Raw genomic sequence first — 19,331 nt, forward strand, 5'->3', positions numbered from 1 at the left:
TCTACCTAGGGCAAACTCTCCAACTAGGTAAGAACAGCTTCGAGAGAGAAGCCAACAGAAGAATTCGGCTGGGCTGGGCAGCATTCCATAAGCTTCGCGGAGTCTTCTCGTCACCCATCCCACAATGTCTCAAGTCGAAGGTCTTCGACCAGTGTGTCCTACCTGTAATGACCTACGGTGCCGAGACGTGGGCACTCACGGCTGGATTGGTCCACCAATTCAGAGTCGCTCAACGAGCTATGGAGAGGGCTATGCTCGGGGTATCTCTGAGGGATCACATCAGAAATGATGTGATCCGTCACAGAACCAAAGTTACCGACATAGCTCACCGGATTAGCAAATTGAAGTGGCAGTGGGCTGGTCACGTTAGTCGCAGGACAGACGGTCGGTGGAGCCGAAAGGTTCTTGAGTGGAGACCGCGACTCGGTAAACGTGGTGCAGGACGCCCTGTGACAAGATGGAGTGACGACATCCGCAAGTTGGCTGGTGTTGGCTGGATGAGATTAGCTGAAGATCGGGAGCAGTGGCGTGCATTAGAAGAGGCCTATGTCCAGCAGTGGACGAGGATAGGCTGATAATGATGATTAATAAACCTACCGACCTACGTACTATGTGAGAGATTGATTTTGATATTCCATATACTTACGTAACTTATATTTTAAATGTAACCATTTGAAAAAATAATCGTGGCATACGAGAGTTTAAATATTGTACATATCATAAAAGTTAATACAAGATTCATATTTCAGTCCTGAGGAGTATATATAGTGAGTACTAAATATTAAAAACATATCTCCGATAGATAAGACAAAGCCGCTGCTTTGGCTTAGCCACATTTACTCTTATTCCACACCGCGTTAGTAATTGGCAACACACGTTGTACTCATTATAGTTTACCGTATTAACGCTACCCGCAATGTGCCAGCAAGTTTCCATTACGGCAAAGTTGTAAGTAAGCACCTGAGCCACCTAGATCCTGCGTTGTGGCGCGGTACAGCAAACACCCGGGTGGGGCGTCCTTGTTTGGCAAGCTGTCTAACTAATTGCCGTTCTAGCATGCTTCGCTCTATCGCGTACCGCCGCAAGTAAAAAGTGACTAACTATTTTAAGACGTTCGCTGCGAAAAATAGCTTAACATGGTCAGTGCGATACGGGGTCCATTCGACCCTGTACATGTATGGTTACTCATCAATTAACCATAAATGTACGTGGTCGAATGAACCCCGTACCTAGAGTGACCTAGTCAAGTTTTTCTCCTTATTTTTTAAACTGTTCAATATCTTAAATATAAGTTATAACTTATACGTTTAATGGAATGTCAATACGCGTGTAATGAAGTAAGTTTACATGCATGTAACGCAGCGAAGCGTTCTTGTTTGGCGAGCTGTCTAACTAATTGGCCAGCCACCAGTAACTCTGGCGATTATGGTTGTAAGTGAAAAGCGATTGTCTTTGTATGTTACAGTCAAGTTCATAAATATTTGTACATTTCTTCACCTTAACTCTATGCATTAAGGTGAAACATCATTCATTATCATATAGATGGGAAGTATAAAGATCCCCAGACAGATGAAGCTTTGGGACAATGTAGAGTTCGTATCGACGTTTAATGTCTGCATATTACCTAGTTCGGCCCGTCGGCCATTTTTTTGCTATAAGGTTTTTTAAACACTAATTATACACATGAGAATGTAATCTAAAACGTGAAATCCTGAGAAATATATGACTACGCGCCATGTTGCGGAATTTCATAACAACTATTTTCTTCATACTATACTGAACTGTCAACCCATACATCAGAATAACAGCGCCCCAGGAGGGCATCAATAGTCATATATTTGTGGTCAGGCTTTAAAAATTCATGGTTTGACGACTGGTCTGGCTCAGTCGGTAGTGACCTGCCTGCTAAGCCGCGGTCCTGGGTTCGAATCCCGGTAAGGGCATTTATTTGTGTGATGAGCACAGATATTTGTTCCTGAGTCATGGATGTTTTCTATGTATATATAAGTATGTATTTATCTATTTAAGTATTGCATATCGTCGCTTAGCACCCATAGCACCCATAGCACCCATTGCTTAGTTTGGGGCTAAGTTGATCTGTGTAAGGTGTCCCCAATATTTATTTATTTATTTATGGTAGAAGCTCTATCCGCTTATCACTTGCGCCACCGCCTCGGGACCCAGCTTGCTGCATTTGAAAGTTGTGTGAAGGAGTTAACAGATCCCAAACAGGTGCTCCCTCGATCGCTACGTATGGCAACTGTAGTATTCTGCATTTAGTTGTGTAGCTACCATGAGTAAAAATACTTTTCTCGAAAACGTAAGCGTCACAAAAATTATTATTGCGTCGGTAGTGACACTGCCTGCTAAGCCGCGGTCCTGGGTTAAAATTGTTTGTGTGATGAGCACAGATATTTGTTCCTGAGTCATGGATGTTTTCTATATATATATAAGTATGTATTTATCTATTTAAGTATGTATATCGTCGCTTAGCACTCATAGTACAAGCCTTGCTTAGTTTGGGGCTAAGCTGTCCCCAATTATTTTTTATCGTCAGGAAAATGCTAAGGAAGTAAAAAACGCCTTGAAGCGATTACTTCCTGGTAATGCAAATGTCACTCATTTTATTAAAAGAAAACGGGACTTATTCGCGTAAGACTTACGTTTATGCTGCCAATATACCTTAAATCTGTAGCATGGACACATAAGTTTGCAAATAAACTAAAAAATATCCTGCTAGACCAGTGCCTAATACTCAGTTTAAAGAACTTTATTTCCCAAAAGAAAATTTACATTTTCACTTAATGAGAATAACGTTATACTAATACTAAGAATATATCAGTATTTCATTGCGAGCACCTAATTAATGTTGTGACATGATTTAAATTTAATTTTAGCTGTAATGTGATTTGAATTGAATTATGTATTGGTATAAATAGTAGATATAAATATAATCATGTCTGATCTAAGTGTGAAATCTTGTGACCTGTATAATTATAATCTTGAAATTTATTTACCTGTTGCTCTAGTTTATATATTTTTAACATGTACAAATTGTCTTATATTGTCTATTTTATGTCCTTAATTTCAAACACAATCATGTATTGTTTAATGAAATAAATACATGAAAATGAAATGAAATGAAATATATTTGGCCCGACGACATTACGTCTGTGGTCACAGGCAAACCTCGAGTAAGCGTAAGTCTGATGCGATTACACCAGTAAGTGATGAGCTGCTTTGGAGGGGCGCGTGGCGGATTTAGCGAGTAGTTTTTAGTTTAGGTTTGTAGTAGCCTTAATTATAACTGTATATTTGAGTACGTTAACAGTTTTTTTTAATATGGCTTTATCCATACTATGAGTTTGGAATGATTCACGGTTATTTTCATTAGACTTATATTGACCGGGATAATAAATAAATCAGGATCTAAATCGCAGTCAATATGTCTTATCCATATTACTATAAAATAATTATTACAAACTAATATTATATCGTCTTAGAGCACATTGATTGTAAGAGACCGCCGACCGATTATCCGTATCCCTCTAACGATACCCATATTATCCGTATCCGTATCCGTATCTCTATCTCTATCTCTATCGCTATCGCTATCGCTATCGCTATCGCTATCGCTATCGCTATCGCTATCGCTATCGCTATCGCTATCCCTATCGCTATCCCTATCGCTATCCCTATCGCTATCCCTATCGCTATCCCTATCGCTATCCCTATCGCTATCCCTATCGCTATCCCTATTCCTTATTAAGATAACACTTTAAGTTCTCGCGCTTTGTACACATATTTAAAGTCACATACAGGTCGAACGCGATTAATTAACATTATTTTTACCTTTTTTCCCAACGTTTCAGCCAGGTTGCACTGGCCGTGGTCGCGGAAGACTGACGTCCCAGCAAAATGTCACCGGAGATGTAAACAACACAAAACTACCCGATACTTAATTTATATAAATGTTCGGGGTAGACAAATAAATATAATCTACCCGCTTTTAGTTAATGTTTATTTCCCACCGCACGACACACAAAAAAAAAGAAAAACGGTAAAAAAAATGTTAATTAATCGCGTTCGACCTTATCAAGATGTTTAATGATTTCTTATCAAGTGCTAAAATATAAAGTTTATTGGTTTTATCTTTTAAAATTAAGAAATCCCATACAAACATTCAACCTCTTTTTCAACCCCTTCATCCCTTTTTTTCGAAATAAAAAGTAGTCTATGTTCTGTCTCAGGGTCTAAAGATTGTCTGTTTCAAATTTCATCAAAATCGGTTGCGTGGTTTAAGCGGGAAAGCGTAACAGACAGACAGACAGACAGACAGACAGACAGACAGACAGACAGAGTTACTTTCGCATTTATAATATTAGTATGGATATGGATTAGTATGGATTAGTATGGATGGATAGTATGGAAGTATGGATGGATGGGAAAGTGTGTGTCTGTTTGTTTGTCCGTATTTCACGGCAAAACGGAGCGACAAATTGACGTGATTTCTTAAGTCGAGATAGTTGAAGGGATAGAGAGTGACATAGGCTACTTTTTGTCTCTTTCTAATGCGAGCGAAGCCGCGGGAAAATCTAGTTTTCTATATTCTTTCATTTTAGTTTGTAAAATGTTTGTACGTATAAACATTTTACAAACTAAATGAAAGTACGGATCCCTCTCAGGGTGAATACCACCTAGAGAGCGATCCATAGGTACAAACAAATTTAATTGTAGGTATTAAGTTATTATTATAATGTAAATGTATTTTGTTGTTCATAATACATTTCATTTGTTATCAGAACTAAAAACATATTCCAATATTTTCTCGCCATCGAGTAACGTTTTAAAACTCGTTGTAGCCCCCGTTTGAAAGTTGTGTGCTTCGATCGCAACGTATGGCGGCCATAGTATTCTAAACTTCGCCAGTCGCCACTTTGCAGATCGCTCACGTACTCGGTGCAGGCAAAGATGTTTCTACATTGTCTTGTGTAACTTTATTTGTTACGTAACTACGTGTAATGTGAGTTATTGTTGGTTACATTTTACGAGAACCTGTCTTATAAATAAATACATACAGATAATTTTATTACGCGCGCTTGTATCTTATTAACCTAACCACTATATTTAAATTTTGAAAAAACCCAACCGCGGGATAGTAGAACGATTTTCATAAAACATGGCTAAAAACACTCCCGACTAACTCAGCTTCCAGACAAAAAAAACTAAATCTAAATCGGTTCATCCGTTCGGGAGCTACGATGCCACAGACAGACACACACACAGACAGACAGACAAACAGACAGACTGACAGACAGACAAACAGACAGGCAGACAGACAGACACGTCAAACTTATAACACCCCGTCGTTTTTGCGTCGGGGGTTAAAAAGGGTAGGCAGTGCGCAGCGCACATGGAACTATTCAAGTTTCAGTGCTACTCTTGGCCCTTAAGGGGCGCTTTCCTCCTCCTCTTCCAAAAGATATTCACATTTTTAACTAACACCTTCATCATAGTGGAATATATTTTACTAAAAATAAAAAAGACCTTACGGATTCAGTCGCCCGTAAACTTCGTGGGGACTGAACCCAAGTTTTAAGGTACTTCTATAAACAGGCTATTAAAAGTAACTATATATGCATATCGTCACTACTTTTAAAAAAACTTGTATCTTCGTCTGTCAATGAAAAGAAAATTGTAGTAAGTATGTATGGAATGCATATAGACTTACTACGTTTTAACTTTGAGGAGCAGCGTGAGATACGAGATATTTTAAAAGTAGTGACGACATGGTATCAAAAATGATATTATACTAATAGAAGAAGATTGAAATACACGTCAATTTTAAAGTTTGAGTGTGACAAAGTCTCCTATTGACGTCAATCTAATGTATAGTTGTGTCATTTTGATGGTATTATTTTTAGTACCACATGCATCTAAGGGTTATAAAACTTATAAATATATCGTTTGATAGCTAAATGTCAAACTAGAAGCATTTTCAAATTCGCTGCCCCTGACCAATCCTAACAATGTTTCAATTTAACTTGGCTTCATTCTCAAATACAAGTAATTCAATATTTGCGTCAATTCCAGTTCGGACGCGAGCCGCAAACAGTTCACAACTTACTCGTTACCTGCCCGTTACTGCACTCTACTGCAGGATTTACTTGGATCGATCGTATTTCCGATGTACGACTAAGAAATGTTATGTAGGAAGGAAATGTTACGGAATCTACCTCAAGTACAATACAATACAATACAAATATTCTTTATTGTTCACCAATATAACAAGATTACATCAAATAATTTTAATTAACTATGGTAGACAACAGGCGGTCTTATCGCTAAAGAGCGATCTCTTCCAGACAACCTTTGGGTAGTGGAGACAAGACACAAAAAACCGGCCAAGAGCGTGTCGGGCCACGCTCAGTGTAGGGTTCCGTAGTTTTCCGTATTTTTCTCAAAAACTACTGAACCTATCAAGTTCAAAACAATTTTCCTAGAAAGTCTTTATAAAGTTCTACTTTTGTGAATTTTTTCATATTTTTTAAACATGTGGTTCAAAAGTTAGAGGGGGGGGGACGCTCTTTTTTTTCCTTTAGGAGCGATTATTTCCGAAAATATTAATATTATGAAAAAACGATCTTAGTAAACCCTTATTCATTTTTAAATACCTATCCAACAATATATCACACGTTGGGGTTGGAATGAAAAAAAATATCAGCCCCCACTTTACATGTAAGGGGGGTACCCTAATAAAACATTTTTTTCCATTTTTATTTTTGCACTTTGTTGGCGTGATTGATATACATATTGTTACCAAATTTCAGCTTTCTAGTGCTAACGGTTACTGAGATTATCCGCGGACGGACGGACGGACGGACGGACAGACAGACATGGCGAAACTATAAGGGTTCCTAGTTGACTACGGAACCCTAAAAACAACTGATTTGAGTAGGTGATGCAGTGAGTGATAGAAAACGTCAAATAATTTTAATACTAATAAACATACATAAATAGGAATTAAAATAAACCTAAATATACCGTACATATATAAATACTATAACAACATAGCTACACAGCACATAGAAGTACGTGGAGAATGTGAACAAATATCGCAGTAACACAAAACTATGACCCTTCTACGGCAAAATGAAACAAGATACTTTGCATTAGTGATGTGCAAGTTGCGGAAACTTTCCAAAAAATCTTAAATTTCTTGGAAAATTCACGTAACTTTCACGATAAACAAAGGGAATTTAAATTAATGATATGGAAAGTTTCCATCCATACAATTGTCCATAGTATACAAAGTATGGGAATTTTCCGAATTTTTCCTATGTGAACATTTCAGAATTTTGGAAACTTTCCGTCGGCAGATTTAGTACTTTGCATTCTTTGAATTACGAATATCTTAGAATTGTTAATTAAGGCCGGTTGCATAGACCACAGTTAGCAGACACATCAACGTCACGTAGCAGAAGTCTATGAAATTGCCATACAAGAAATTTTGCGAACGCTTAATTCGGTAACAGACGGTTTTTTGCAATCGACCCTAAAAAATGTTATTACTAAACTTAGTGTCCAAAATCAAAACAAACATTCAGTTCAAACATATTTATTTCTCTAAAATTACAAATTACTTAAGCGAGAAACAAACAACATTTTAGTAATTACATAAAATTACAAGTAAGCCATAAGCGAGCAAAACATGAAAACATGAAGCAGATATCGCTGTACCTGAGTAATAAATTATGTTTATAATTAAAATATTTTTTAAAACCACTTGCCATCAAAAACAACAGCCCACATTGTAGGTACCTATGGTTGAACTTCAATAAAAAATTGTAAGAACTTATATTTTTACTACTTTGTAGGCATGATTGACTTAAATATTCATAATAAGGGGCAGATTCATTATCTAGCACTAATGTTCACGGAAAAGCTTTGGATAAACTGTTGGACATGGCGAAACTAAGTCAACTACGAACCCTGATAAATAGTAAAAAGTAGCAAGGAAAATATTAAAACGTTTCTTATGGCAACGACTTAGGTCGAGACGTTGTTATATCTAAAAATCCTTACACCTAACACGAACCTGTCTTACAGTCAGTATACAAGCTTTAAAAGGGCTTTTTAAGAGATCGTGGAGAGAGCTTGAGAGAACGGACTATAACTAAATGTCTAAAACAATTCAGTGTATGTATATTTACTGCTTACGTCCGACTTTATCCGAAAACGGACCCCCTGAAATCTCACTGACTTTAAATGTAAACTAAACCGTTACATCGACGTTTATTGATTAGTCTTATTAAATCGTTCGGCAAGGGCACATGTTGTCACGTGTCAAAGGCAGAGCAATGGCTCCCAACGCTGACCCCTCTCCCCCGTCGATACGTCACCGACACTTGACACTTTATTTTATCACCCACTCGTTCACACTTCAACGGACCGTCTGCGAAATTGCAGACAATATCTCAAGATTTAAAAGATAGAACATGCGACCGTTTAAAAGGATCGTAACAATATTTTTACGGTGATGCTGAGGAAGATTAGATATATTTAAAGCATCTCCGACTGGCTGCCGGCGTACAAGGTTCATTTGCTTGCCGGTTTCCTAACTTTCCTATTTATACTACTGGAAAAAAGGTTGAGCAACGTAACAAAAAAAGTAAAAATAGGTACGAAACAAGTTTTATTGCAAGTGTTTTGTTGTGATTACAGCCAAATTCATATTTCCGGATGACGTTAAAAAATCCGAGAAGCGACAACGTGCCGTACTTGGGCATTTTCAGAATTTGGAACCCCCCAATTAGCGTAAGTTGTTAACAAAAAATAACCCGCTGTCAATTTTGTGACGACAATTAAGCATAAAATCTGTCTAAAAATGTACTTTTTTCACATTCTGAATGTAGATTATCGCTTAAAGTTTATGTTATTAACACAAAAACAATATTTTTATAGAAATTTCATGCTTAATTATCGTCACAAAACTGAAAGTGTGTTAATTTTTGTTAACAATTTACGTTAATTGGGGGGTCCCAAATTCTGAAAATGCCGACTTGTACTATTATTATATTCTGTGGTCGTACTTTCTTAATTCATTCCTATACATGCGAGTCACGGTCATACTTACCTATAAATACTCACGAGTTTTTACAATCGGTAGAGTAGATAGAATTAGATAAATAACTGTATCAAACTGTAGTTAAAGATTGGATTCCATCTAATATGGAAACCAGGGCAACGATAAAATTAATACAGTATGTATATGTAACACATAAGTATTAATGTGGCTTGTTAATATTTTAAAACTTGGGGTAAGACGGCTTAGACGGCCTGTTTAATTATTTTTGGTTTTTTGTGTCTAAAAAACAATTATTTGCAATAAACAGTATTTCGTTATATTCTAACTTTTATTAATTAGTTAGAATATGCAAAAAAATACTTTCAATTTGTAGATGTTTACAATGTTTATAACTGTTTTAAATTTCAAATCAATAGCATTAGTAGTTCTCGAGATATTTAGTAATGTGACAGGCGGACACACAGACGGACAGAGTCGCACCATAAGGATTCCTTTTGTACCTTTTTGGTACGGAACCCTAAAAAGTGTTTATACTAACTCATGTTTTTCATATCTGAAAGATTACAAAAATAGTGTACAATAACAATGATAAACAATTATTCTTACCGTTTATCTATCAAACATTCCAGCCATTCGATTATGGCAAAAGCGAGAAACATGTACATTGAATAGAAAACTTCAAGTTACACGGTGCACCATATGTCCGTTGTCAGCAATTCGACGGATAACTTTATTTTATTACAAGTTTGCGTAACTCGAGCTTCTTGACATGTCCCGCGAAACTTTGTGACATGTTAGACACGTCCCGGGAGTAAATTCGACTCCTGTTAACAAAGGGAAATGTACTGTGTAAGGACGGTTAGTTACTCCTGATATTCTTTACGTGTCTCGGGGTGCTGCCGGGTTAGACGAACTGACAATCGTTGACGCTACCTGGCGATCGAATCACAGTCTAGCTCTGTCGCACCACTACAAAGAGCGACAGGGAGAAGGAATCGTAAGCGAATATGACGTTGACTAGGTTGTAGTATCCCCGCTAAGACGAGCCCAGCGAAGCGCAATCGTACTACATAAATGGATCAACATTTGTGATGTTTTAAACGAATTACTTCCCTGTAGTATTTACTAATGCTGCCATTTTGTTGCTCCATCGATGAACTTAGTCTATGGGGCTAAACTGATGTAATTATGTTATCTCATTTTTATACCGCATTTTTTAAGCCAAAAGAATGAAATATTGTAACTAATTACACATCGACCACAGCGTAGGTAATTCTATATACGCTGGGGAAACCTTTATAAACATCCCACATAGCCCGTATTTCGACACTATGATCGGTGGGTAAAAAGTACTATTTTCTATTATCCCTTACAATTTTTTACATTTTGCTTATACTTATCGCAAACGTAATCTTCAAGCAAGCAAACAACGATCGTCTTAGAGCACATTGATTGTAAGAGACCGCCGACCGATTATCCGTATCCCGCTAACGATACCCATATTATCCGTATCCGTATCCATATCGCTATCGCTATCGCTATCCCTATCGCCTTCCCTATCGCTATCCCTATCGCTATCCCTATCCCTATCCCTATCCCTATCCCTATCCCTTATCAAGATGTTTAATGGTATAACACTTTAAGTTCTCGCGCTTTGTACACATATTGAAAGTCACATACAGGTCGAACGCGATTAATTAACATTATTTTTACCTTTTTTCCCAACGTTTCGGCCTGGTTGCACTGGCCGTGGTCGCGGAAGACTGAAGAAATTATTTAGGCCAATTTTGAGAATTTTATTTACTAAATATGTTTGTAAATACAAAATAAATTGTATTGATGAAATTGTCATTTTAAAACAAATCATTTACTTTTTATCCCTAAAGTCTCCTTTTTTTAAACTCTCAATAAGCATATTTAGACTAGATTATTTAAGTGGCAACATTGTCACAAAAAAAGCAATTTGTATTAAGTATTTAAGCAGCAATATAAACTATCAAGGATGTGTAGTGTCCACGATGCGCGAAAAACAATGTAATAATCTAGACTCGCATAGTACTATAAAATGCACAGAACATTTCAAAGAGATTAATAAATGTATCTAATATAAGTATTCCAATATTGGATAACATAGGGAAAAGTAGTTTATTGAATTCTATGATATTACAAATCGTATGTAGATCGAGGGGAAAATAATATTCTTAGTAAGAGCTTCACATTTCAATATCAAATAGAGCAAAACTCTTTCCTTTTGCATATAATATAATATGTATATAGCTAGATGTATAATTTTATTTAATCTTAATGCATTTCATTGCAGTAACGGACCAATATGCATTTATTACCTATCAAAATCTCAGTCACCTAAGATGCCTCTTGTAGGTTACCCAAATGGATTTAAGTGCGGCTAAAACTGTCATAATATGCCATTTGCCTCCAAGGATCAGTAATATTTTCTAGACACTTATTGTCTCAGAAATCCCAATACATTGTAAGTAGCTTCATGTTAGTTGCATTTCGTGTTAGATATTGTCTGTTTAATTCTTTCGTCATCAATCATCATTAGCCTTATCACATATACCGTAGTTCTAAAATACGGACGCCATTTGAAACATTTTCGAAGTCAAAGTCAAACAGTATGATGTCATAATATATTGAATATAGATATTTTCCCCTCACTTGCTAAACACGTTTTGTCCTTTAAACCAGCGGGTAAAAACGCATTTTATTCACTAGTGTAATTTGAGTAAAGTCAAATTGACTGCTTTAAAATTGATAAAAGTAAAATAAAGATGATTTACTACCTGCGGTCAAAGTCCAACAGTATAGTGAGGGGAAAAGTTTTGTCATAATATACTTTTCGAAAATATTTGCCCCCTTGATATTTTATACTTACTGTCACGTCCTTACTGAGTTCATTTTAATCGAACGTTAACTACGTTGATTTTAAATATTAATAATGTAATTTTTAGTAAATTTTATCATAATCTTCCATAATAGTACTATAAAAAATACTATTAAGATAAAATTAACTTCCCTAGATATATACCTATCCTCCTAAGGCCCAGCCATACAAATGAAAAATCCAGAATTTGCCACTGAAAAATTATCCAGGGAATAGAGTTGATTTTGGTTTTGTTTGAAAATTTAACGAAACAAAACAAATGCGACTCTGTTCCAATTGAATATGATTTAATATTGTCTTCGGTTACCGCGATAGTTACTCATGAAATAAAACTATGGAAACGGATTAAATCGCGTATAATGAATTTAAAATACATCCCGACGTTTCGAACTCTTTACAGCGTTCGTGGTCAACGGGTGACTGAGGAAAAATTAAAATGTGTGTGTGTATGTGTGTGGTCATGGTTCGTTAATATTTCTTGTAAGTGGGTAGCTTTTGCACATTTTAATTTTTCCTCAGTCACCCGTTGACCACGAACGCTGTAAAGAGTTCGAAACGTCGGGATGTATTTTAAATTCATTATACGCGATTTAATCCGTTTCCATAGTTTTATTTCATGAATATGATTTTTTAAATTTCATCGAACTGAATAAGTACTACAAAGTACTACAGGTAGGACCTTGGCCCTTAGGAGGCTATAACATACAACGTTATTAATACAATAGGATATGATAAAATGTATTAATAACAATATCATTTAAAATTCTCAGTAACGATGTCACAGTAAGAAAGATAGATAGATAGAATACTCTTTATTGGCACACCTCAGAAAAGGATACAGAAAAAAGATACAGTGGAGACAAAATAAATGATTATAAATAGAGGCAGACAACAGGCGGTCTTATCGCTAAAGAGCGAACTCTAGCTGCTAGACAACCTAAGTAAGTATGAATATTTCTATTTAATATGACATCATACTGTTGGACTTTGACTTTGACTTCAAAAATGTTTCATACATATGGCGACTCCACGGATTTTAGAACCACGGTATGCAATAAAAAGTCCTTAGGACTTTCTATCGAATACCTAGTCATCATCTAGATACGAAAGTAGCTTAAGGACATATGTGATTTGATATTCTCAACTAGGTAATACTGTCATATGCGATTCTGGGGGGAATCGCATATGACAGTATTACCTAGGATCTGCAGCATATTCTCGTGACAATAAAAATAAATTAAGCAGCTACATGTGATATTATAATTTCTTTTAAGCACTGTTACATAATTTTACCCGATAGCTACACAACTATCTTTAAGAGACAGATGACTTGAGATAAACCGTGATATCCTCTACTAATGCCGTCATATGCGATTCCCCCCAAGGATCGGTAACATTTTCTCGTCAGTTATCATTGCCTCTGAATTGCCGCGCGGAGACTCCAGGGAGCGTGACAATGGTGGCGGGACTCGAGTGCCGCTTTGTATGTAAAGTAATCTATTATTTCTATTCGGATGTCAATCTAAATGTAATTGTGACAGTTGCTGTTTTCGCTGGCGTTTTCATATTTGTTTTTGCAGTAAGAGTAAATAAAGTATACACGGAAAAAAATCATGACTAGTATTTTTCTCAGAATTTAGAGCTTTCAATGAAAGTTTCCATACCTCTATTGGGTAGGTAAAGTTTTTTTTAAGATAGGCAATATTATCTGATAGAATATGTTATATATATATATATATATATTTTAAGTAACCGAAATGACGTTTGTGAAATTTAATAACAGATGAGGTGACAATACCTTTGCGCGTGCTGAATTGTAAGAAATAAAAAAAAAAACAATGACAGCTAAGTGACATTGACAGTTGACATCGCTTTTTCTAATAAATAAATTATCCGTACTAATATTATAAATGGGAAAGTGTGTGTGTCTGTTTGTTTGTCCGTCTTTCATGGCAAAATGGAGCGACGAATTGACTTGATTTTTTAAGCGGAGATAATTGTAGGGATGGAGAGTGACATAGGCTACTTATTGTCTCTTTCTAACCCCCCGATTTCCTAAATAGGGGGGTGGAAATTTGTATGGATCATTCTGCACTTTTCGAATTTAACGCGAGCGAAGCCGCGGGCAGTAGCTAGTAAAGTATACAAGGAAAAGAAAAAGATCATGTCTAGAATTTTTCTCGGAATTTAGAGATTTCAATGAACGTCACAACTTCTATTGGTTGTCGTGGTATTTAAAAACATAACTTTTTTTGTATCTCTTTAAAAACACCTCTACACGAAAATATTTAGCATGGTTAATTAATTACTGACATAGTTTCTTATTAAACGCGATAATTCAAAGTGACTAGACTGGATATTTCCGTTTACTTTTCAACTTAGATTATAATAATATTAACAATAACGGAGTAACTACGGAGAAAGCGCAGCACCACCTCTCGACACCCCTGAGCCACTCACGCCGGTGTTGCGCCTGGCCGTCTTTATGATGGCAAATCAGGTGCCCATCTACCGAGTGGCGAGTGACCACCTGCCTCGATAAGGGTCCCCCCACATCTAAAATCGCCGTCAATAGAGTCACCACCATGCACAATTTTATTACTTTAAAGGTTGAGGAACATAATGTGATATGAATTGATTAAATAACACATGATATCTGATGAGTTAGAATCCTACAAGGTTTGTTTACATTGTTCACATTCTATTGACGGCGACTCTCGCGAGCGTCGCGTCGGGCCAACTGTATGGGCAAAGCTGTATGGACGCGACATCGACGCGGCGTCTTTTTCCATACAGTTGGCCCGACGCGACGCTCGCGAGACGCTAGATGTGGGGGGACCCTAACTTGTGCCAACAATGTTATGGCAGGTGTCCGATTTCTTTGCAATAGCCCAGTTTTTTTTTACCGAAACTTAAACCGTAGTTAGACCTCTAAATAAATACTCTATCCATATTATCTACAATAGCTTCCAATGCCTGTTGACACCGGTTCACGGGTATCTATTCATATACCTGTGAATGGGTTCCAGCTGGCGTTCTACATGACATCAAAGCTCTCCAAACGGCCTCTACGTTTTGGACTGGGCTCGAAAACCCGAGAGTTTTAAACGGAGATACATATATATAATAATATTCTTTATTGTGCACCATACAGCAAAAAATATACATAAAAGATGGATCACGCTTAATAACTAGGTCTTTACTTATCTGTTGATGGTTACGATAATTTGCTGTCAAATATTAATTGAGACTGGCGAGGTCAGGATAAATTGAGTAACTAGACTCAAGAGCAAAAACAGTGAATTTCGTATGTAAGTTCTAAAATTTACTCACGTTGGCTGGATATAGATTAAGAAGAAAATAAAAATGACTTGTTGGTAGCAGATAAATTTAGATACCGTTTTAATATCCCACTACAGAATGATCTTTAAATTGTAAATATTAACCACATTATCCGATTAAGCTCTCTTAAACTTTATCCCGGCAAGTTTTATATAAATCTGTTGTTACATAATAAATTACTATTACTACGACTCAACCATTTAATTGAAATCACTATTCAAATGAGAATTAATGAGCTTTTATTCATTAATTACTAATTAATAATTCCTACTTACTAACAACCTTGAGCGTACTAGTCACGTGACTTGAGTACAGTTTAAAAAATGGAATTTTATGAGTTATCCATACTAATATTATAAATGGGAAAGTGTGTATCTGTTTGTTTGTCCATCTTTCACGGCAAAACGGAGCGACGAATTGTCGTGATATTTTAAGTGGAGATAGTTGAAGGGATGGAGAGTGACGTAGGCTACTTTTTGTCTCTTTCTAACGCGAGCGCAGCCGCGAGCAAAAGCTAGTTAATATAAATGTGTTATAAAATAAATAAATGCGGGAATAGGTTTTAGGTAGAGCTTAAACCAAAATCATTTTCATAAGGTACTACAAAAACTAGTTTTATAATAAAAGAAACGCAAAAAAACAGATTCTGGAAACCTTAAACATGCATATTTTGATTTCCATTTTACCATATTTTTATCCATACTAATATTATAAATGGGAAAGTGTGTGTGTCTGTTTGTTTGTCCGTCTTTCACGGCCAAACGGAGCGACGGATTGACGTGATTTTTTAAGTGGAGATAGTTGAAGCGATGGAGAGTGACATCTAAGGCTACTTTTTGTTTCTTTCTAACGCATGCGAAGCCGTGGGCAAAAGCTAGTAAATAATAAAAACAAACCTTTTTCTCTTGACCCTATTTTTGCCAACAAAGTTTTTCAGGTAACAATACAATTTTCCTGATACGAAATGATTCAGGAAGTACTTATACAACTTTACGGAATAATGATTTCTTGGAATAATATTTTTGTACTCATACTAGCTTTTGCCCGCGGCTTCGCTCGCATTAGAAAGAGACAAAAAGTAGCCTATGTCACTCTCCATCCCTTCAACTATCTCCACTTAAAAAATCACGTCAATTTGTCGCTCCGTTTTGCCGTGAAAGACGAACAAACAGACACACACACTTTCCCATTTATAATATTAGTACAGTGGTACAGTGGAGGCGTAACTACCGAATCTGGAGCCGACATCTAGTGGGTTGTGTATTCACATTTCCTCATACAGTACCGGTCAATAATATATCACATTTGTGATTTTTTTGTATGAGCGTCTATAGAGTAGGCGACGTGTTGCTTATTTCATTAGTACTGTACAAACCTATGATGAAAGTAATGAAAATTCGTGAATAACACTACAACACAGCGAATAGTACCATAAATTAAAAATAACAAGATCATACCATCCCATACATTAAAATGCGACCGCCTACGAACGCGCTTACATGGCCACACATAGATGGCGCCAACAAAAAAAATGTCTTGTAGCTTTCGATTATAGTGTAGATGGCGTTAAGTGTCACTTTTGACATAGATTTACGGCTCGGAATTGACTTTTAATGCCAATCTACAAATAATCAGTGGCAACAAGGCATTTTTTGTGGCGCCATCTATGTATGGTGGAGTGTAAGCGCGTTCGTAGGCGGTCGCATTTTAATGTATGGGATGGTATGATCTTGTTATATTTAATTTATGGTATTGCTTATTTTATTACATATTACTTCTGTACAAACCTATGATGAATGTAATGAAAAATCGTGAATAACACTACAACACAGCGAATAGTACTCAAAAACTATTTTTTTATGAAATAGGCAACAAACGAGCAGGCGAGACGCCTGATGGGAAGCAGTCATCGCCGCCCACAGCAACATCAGGGGTGTCACTTATGCGTTGCCGACCTTTGAGAACTCTAAATACCTGCTTCTTGAAGAACCCCAAAACTGAAACCTGCTATTAAACAAATACCACACATTTCATGCCTTAAAAAACCATTTCATGGGGCCATTTTTTTATAAAGGCTTACTACAAGAAACCACTTACAAATATTTAAAAATAGTTCTTCTGAAAAAGAATGAATGTGTTTATTATTGGTCCATACTGAATTATGTTTTCTTCAATAATTAGCCTCACAAAACGTGTTGGTTCCGTTTTTTCTATAGGATAGGAGGCAAACGAGCAGACAGGTTGCCTGATGGTAAGCGATCACTGCCGCTGAACAAATTCGTGAATGTTTGATTTTTATTTAGGAACAATTTTTTGATATATTTTTGTTATTTGTCTCCTTCATTTCTACGTCATTATTTCTTAATTGGTTTTTTGCAAGTCTGAATTATTTTTTTGTTATTTGCAGCATGAGAAAAAACTAAACTAACAATAGAAAAACGTAACTAGGACCATCTACAAAATATTTAATTTAATAAATTATTTCCAAAACATACCTTTCAATTTACGTGCATCCAATGAAAAAAAAAATCAGAGTCCAACACAAAAATGTAATATTCAATACCACTTGAATAAAGTCCGGTATGAACCACCGCGAAACTTGTGATCGTAGCGGCCACGGCGCCGTAGACACGCCTACGTCGTAGCGGACCGGCGCGGTCGGGTGTCTACGAGCAACTGAGCGCAACGCTCGCTCGCGGTGCAAGCCCGACCCACCATTATTTACTCCTTCCTGCACCCAATACTCACTCTTAATTGCTCATGCATTTCAAATGCGTACCATAAAATATTACCCACCTCACGCACACATATAAGTTTTCACTTACTGAAAATCATTTTTACCGGACCACCTACATACTGTATCAAACCTAACGGGCTATTTATTTTTTATTTCGGATACAGACACAATTTAAAATGCCGTGTTTGCTCCCCTTTGATCGCCATACATTAAAAAGGGTTTAGCTTTCACGTTAAACCGAAATTTACGGTACGTTTTACGTACAAAGCTTTACCGTCGAACAATATAGTGGGTACACTGGGTACGTAATTATTTGGTACTAGACAAATAAAAATAGAGAAACGGAATAAATAATGCTTCACATTTTCTTTGAGTGAAGCTGAACCACATGAAAAATAATATCCCATTATGATATTAAAGTAAATCCCAAAGCCACCGGTGGCTTTATGAAAGAATTTTATAATAAAGAGAAGAAAATTATTCAATTTTCCTTGAAAACAAAGATGGAGCCGAAAGAAATTCCGTTCCCACCTGGGGCTCGGGCTAGTCGAATTTATTAGCATTCAAATGATTTATAACTAGCGAGCAGCAGCTGAATATTTTCTGATTCGTCTTAAATTAAATTCTTCCATTCCTTTGACTGGATTTCATTAAGGGTAACGAAATGCCGAGAGATGAAAAAGAGATAATCTGATGGCGTGATGCGTGCGCGGCGCGCTTGCCCGAGCAGTGCGTATCCGATGCACAAACGCTCACGATAATATCTCTTTCTTAGCTATCTATCTCTATCGCTCTTGCATATTGGAGCGACAGAGTCAGACTACATTTCTGCGGCGCTTCGGTGGCGTTTCGCGACGCAGAAATGCCATTCGACTACGGGGCCAGTGCGGAAGGAGCAGTAGGTTTACCACGGGTTGGCATTTTACATAGCGATTGAACCCGATCGCATTCGATATCTATCGGACATTATAATCCGTGCGAGTGAGATAACCACTTACTCCCGAATTGATACCGTTACATGGATTAAGATAAATTTGCCTAGCTGAAGTCCGTTTTTAACCCCCGGCGCAAAAACGACGGGGTGTTATAAGTTTGACGTGTCTGTCTGTCTGTGGCATCGTAGCTCCCGAACGGATGAACCGATTTAGATTTAGTTTTTTTGTCTGAAAGCTGAGTTCATCGGGAGTGTTCTTAGCCATGTTTCATGAAAATCGGTCCACTATGTCGCGGTCGGGGAAACCGGGCTTTTTTTCGCTATC

At 36.8% G+C, this 19,331-nt stretch overlaps 1 protein-coding gene across 1 annotated transcript in view; it reads right to left on the reverse strand.

Annotated features, from left to right (window-relative positions):
* LOC125226506 overlaps positions 1-17,984 on the reverse strand; it is a 56,292-nt gene extending 38,308 nt beyond the window's left edge. The window contains exon 1 of the mRNA XM_048130489.1: positions 17,831-17,984. The gene's annotated coding sequence lies outside the window, so the exon portion shown is untranslated. The remainder of the gene's footprint in view (positions 1-17,830) is intronic.
* Between the last annotated feature and the right edge of the window lie 1,347 nt (positions 17,985-19,331).

This window comes from Leguminivora glycinivorella, chromosome 5 (assembly GCF_023078275.1).
Source record: "Leguminivora glycinivorella isolate SPB_JAAS2020 chromosome 5, LegGlyc_1.1, whole genome shotgun sequence".
In the NCBI taxonomy this organism is placed as follows: Eukaryota; Metazoa; Arthropoda; class Insecta; order Lepidoptera; family Tortricidae; genus Leguminivora; species Leguminivora glycinivorella.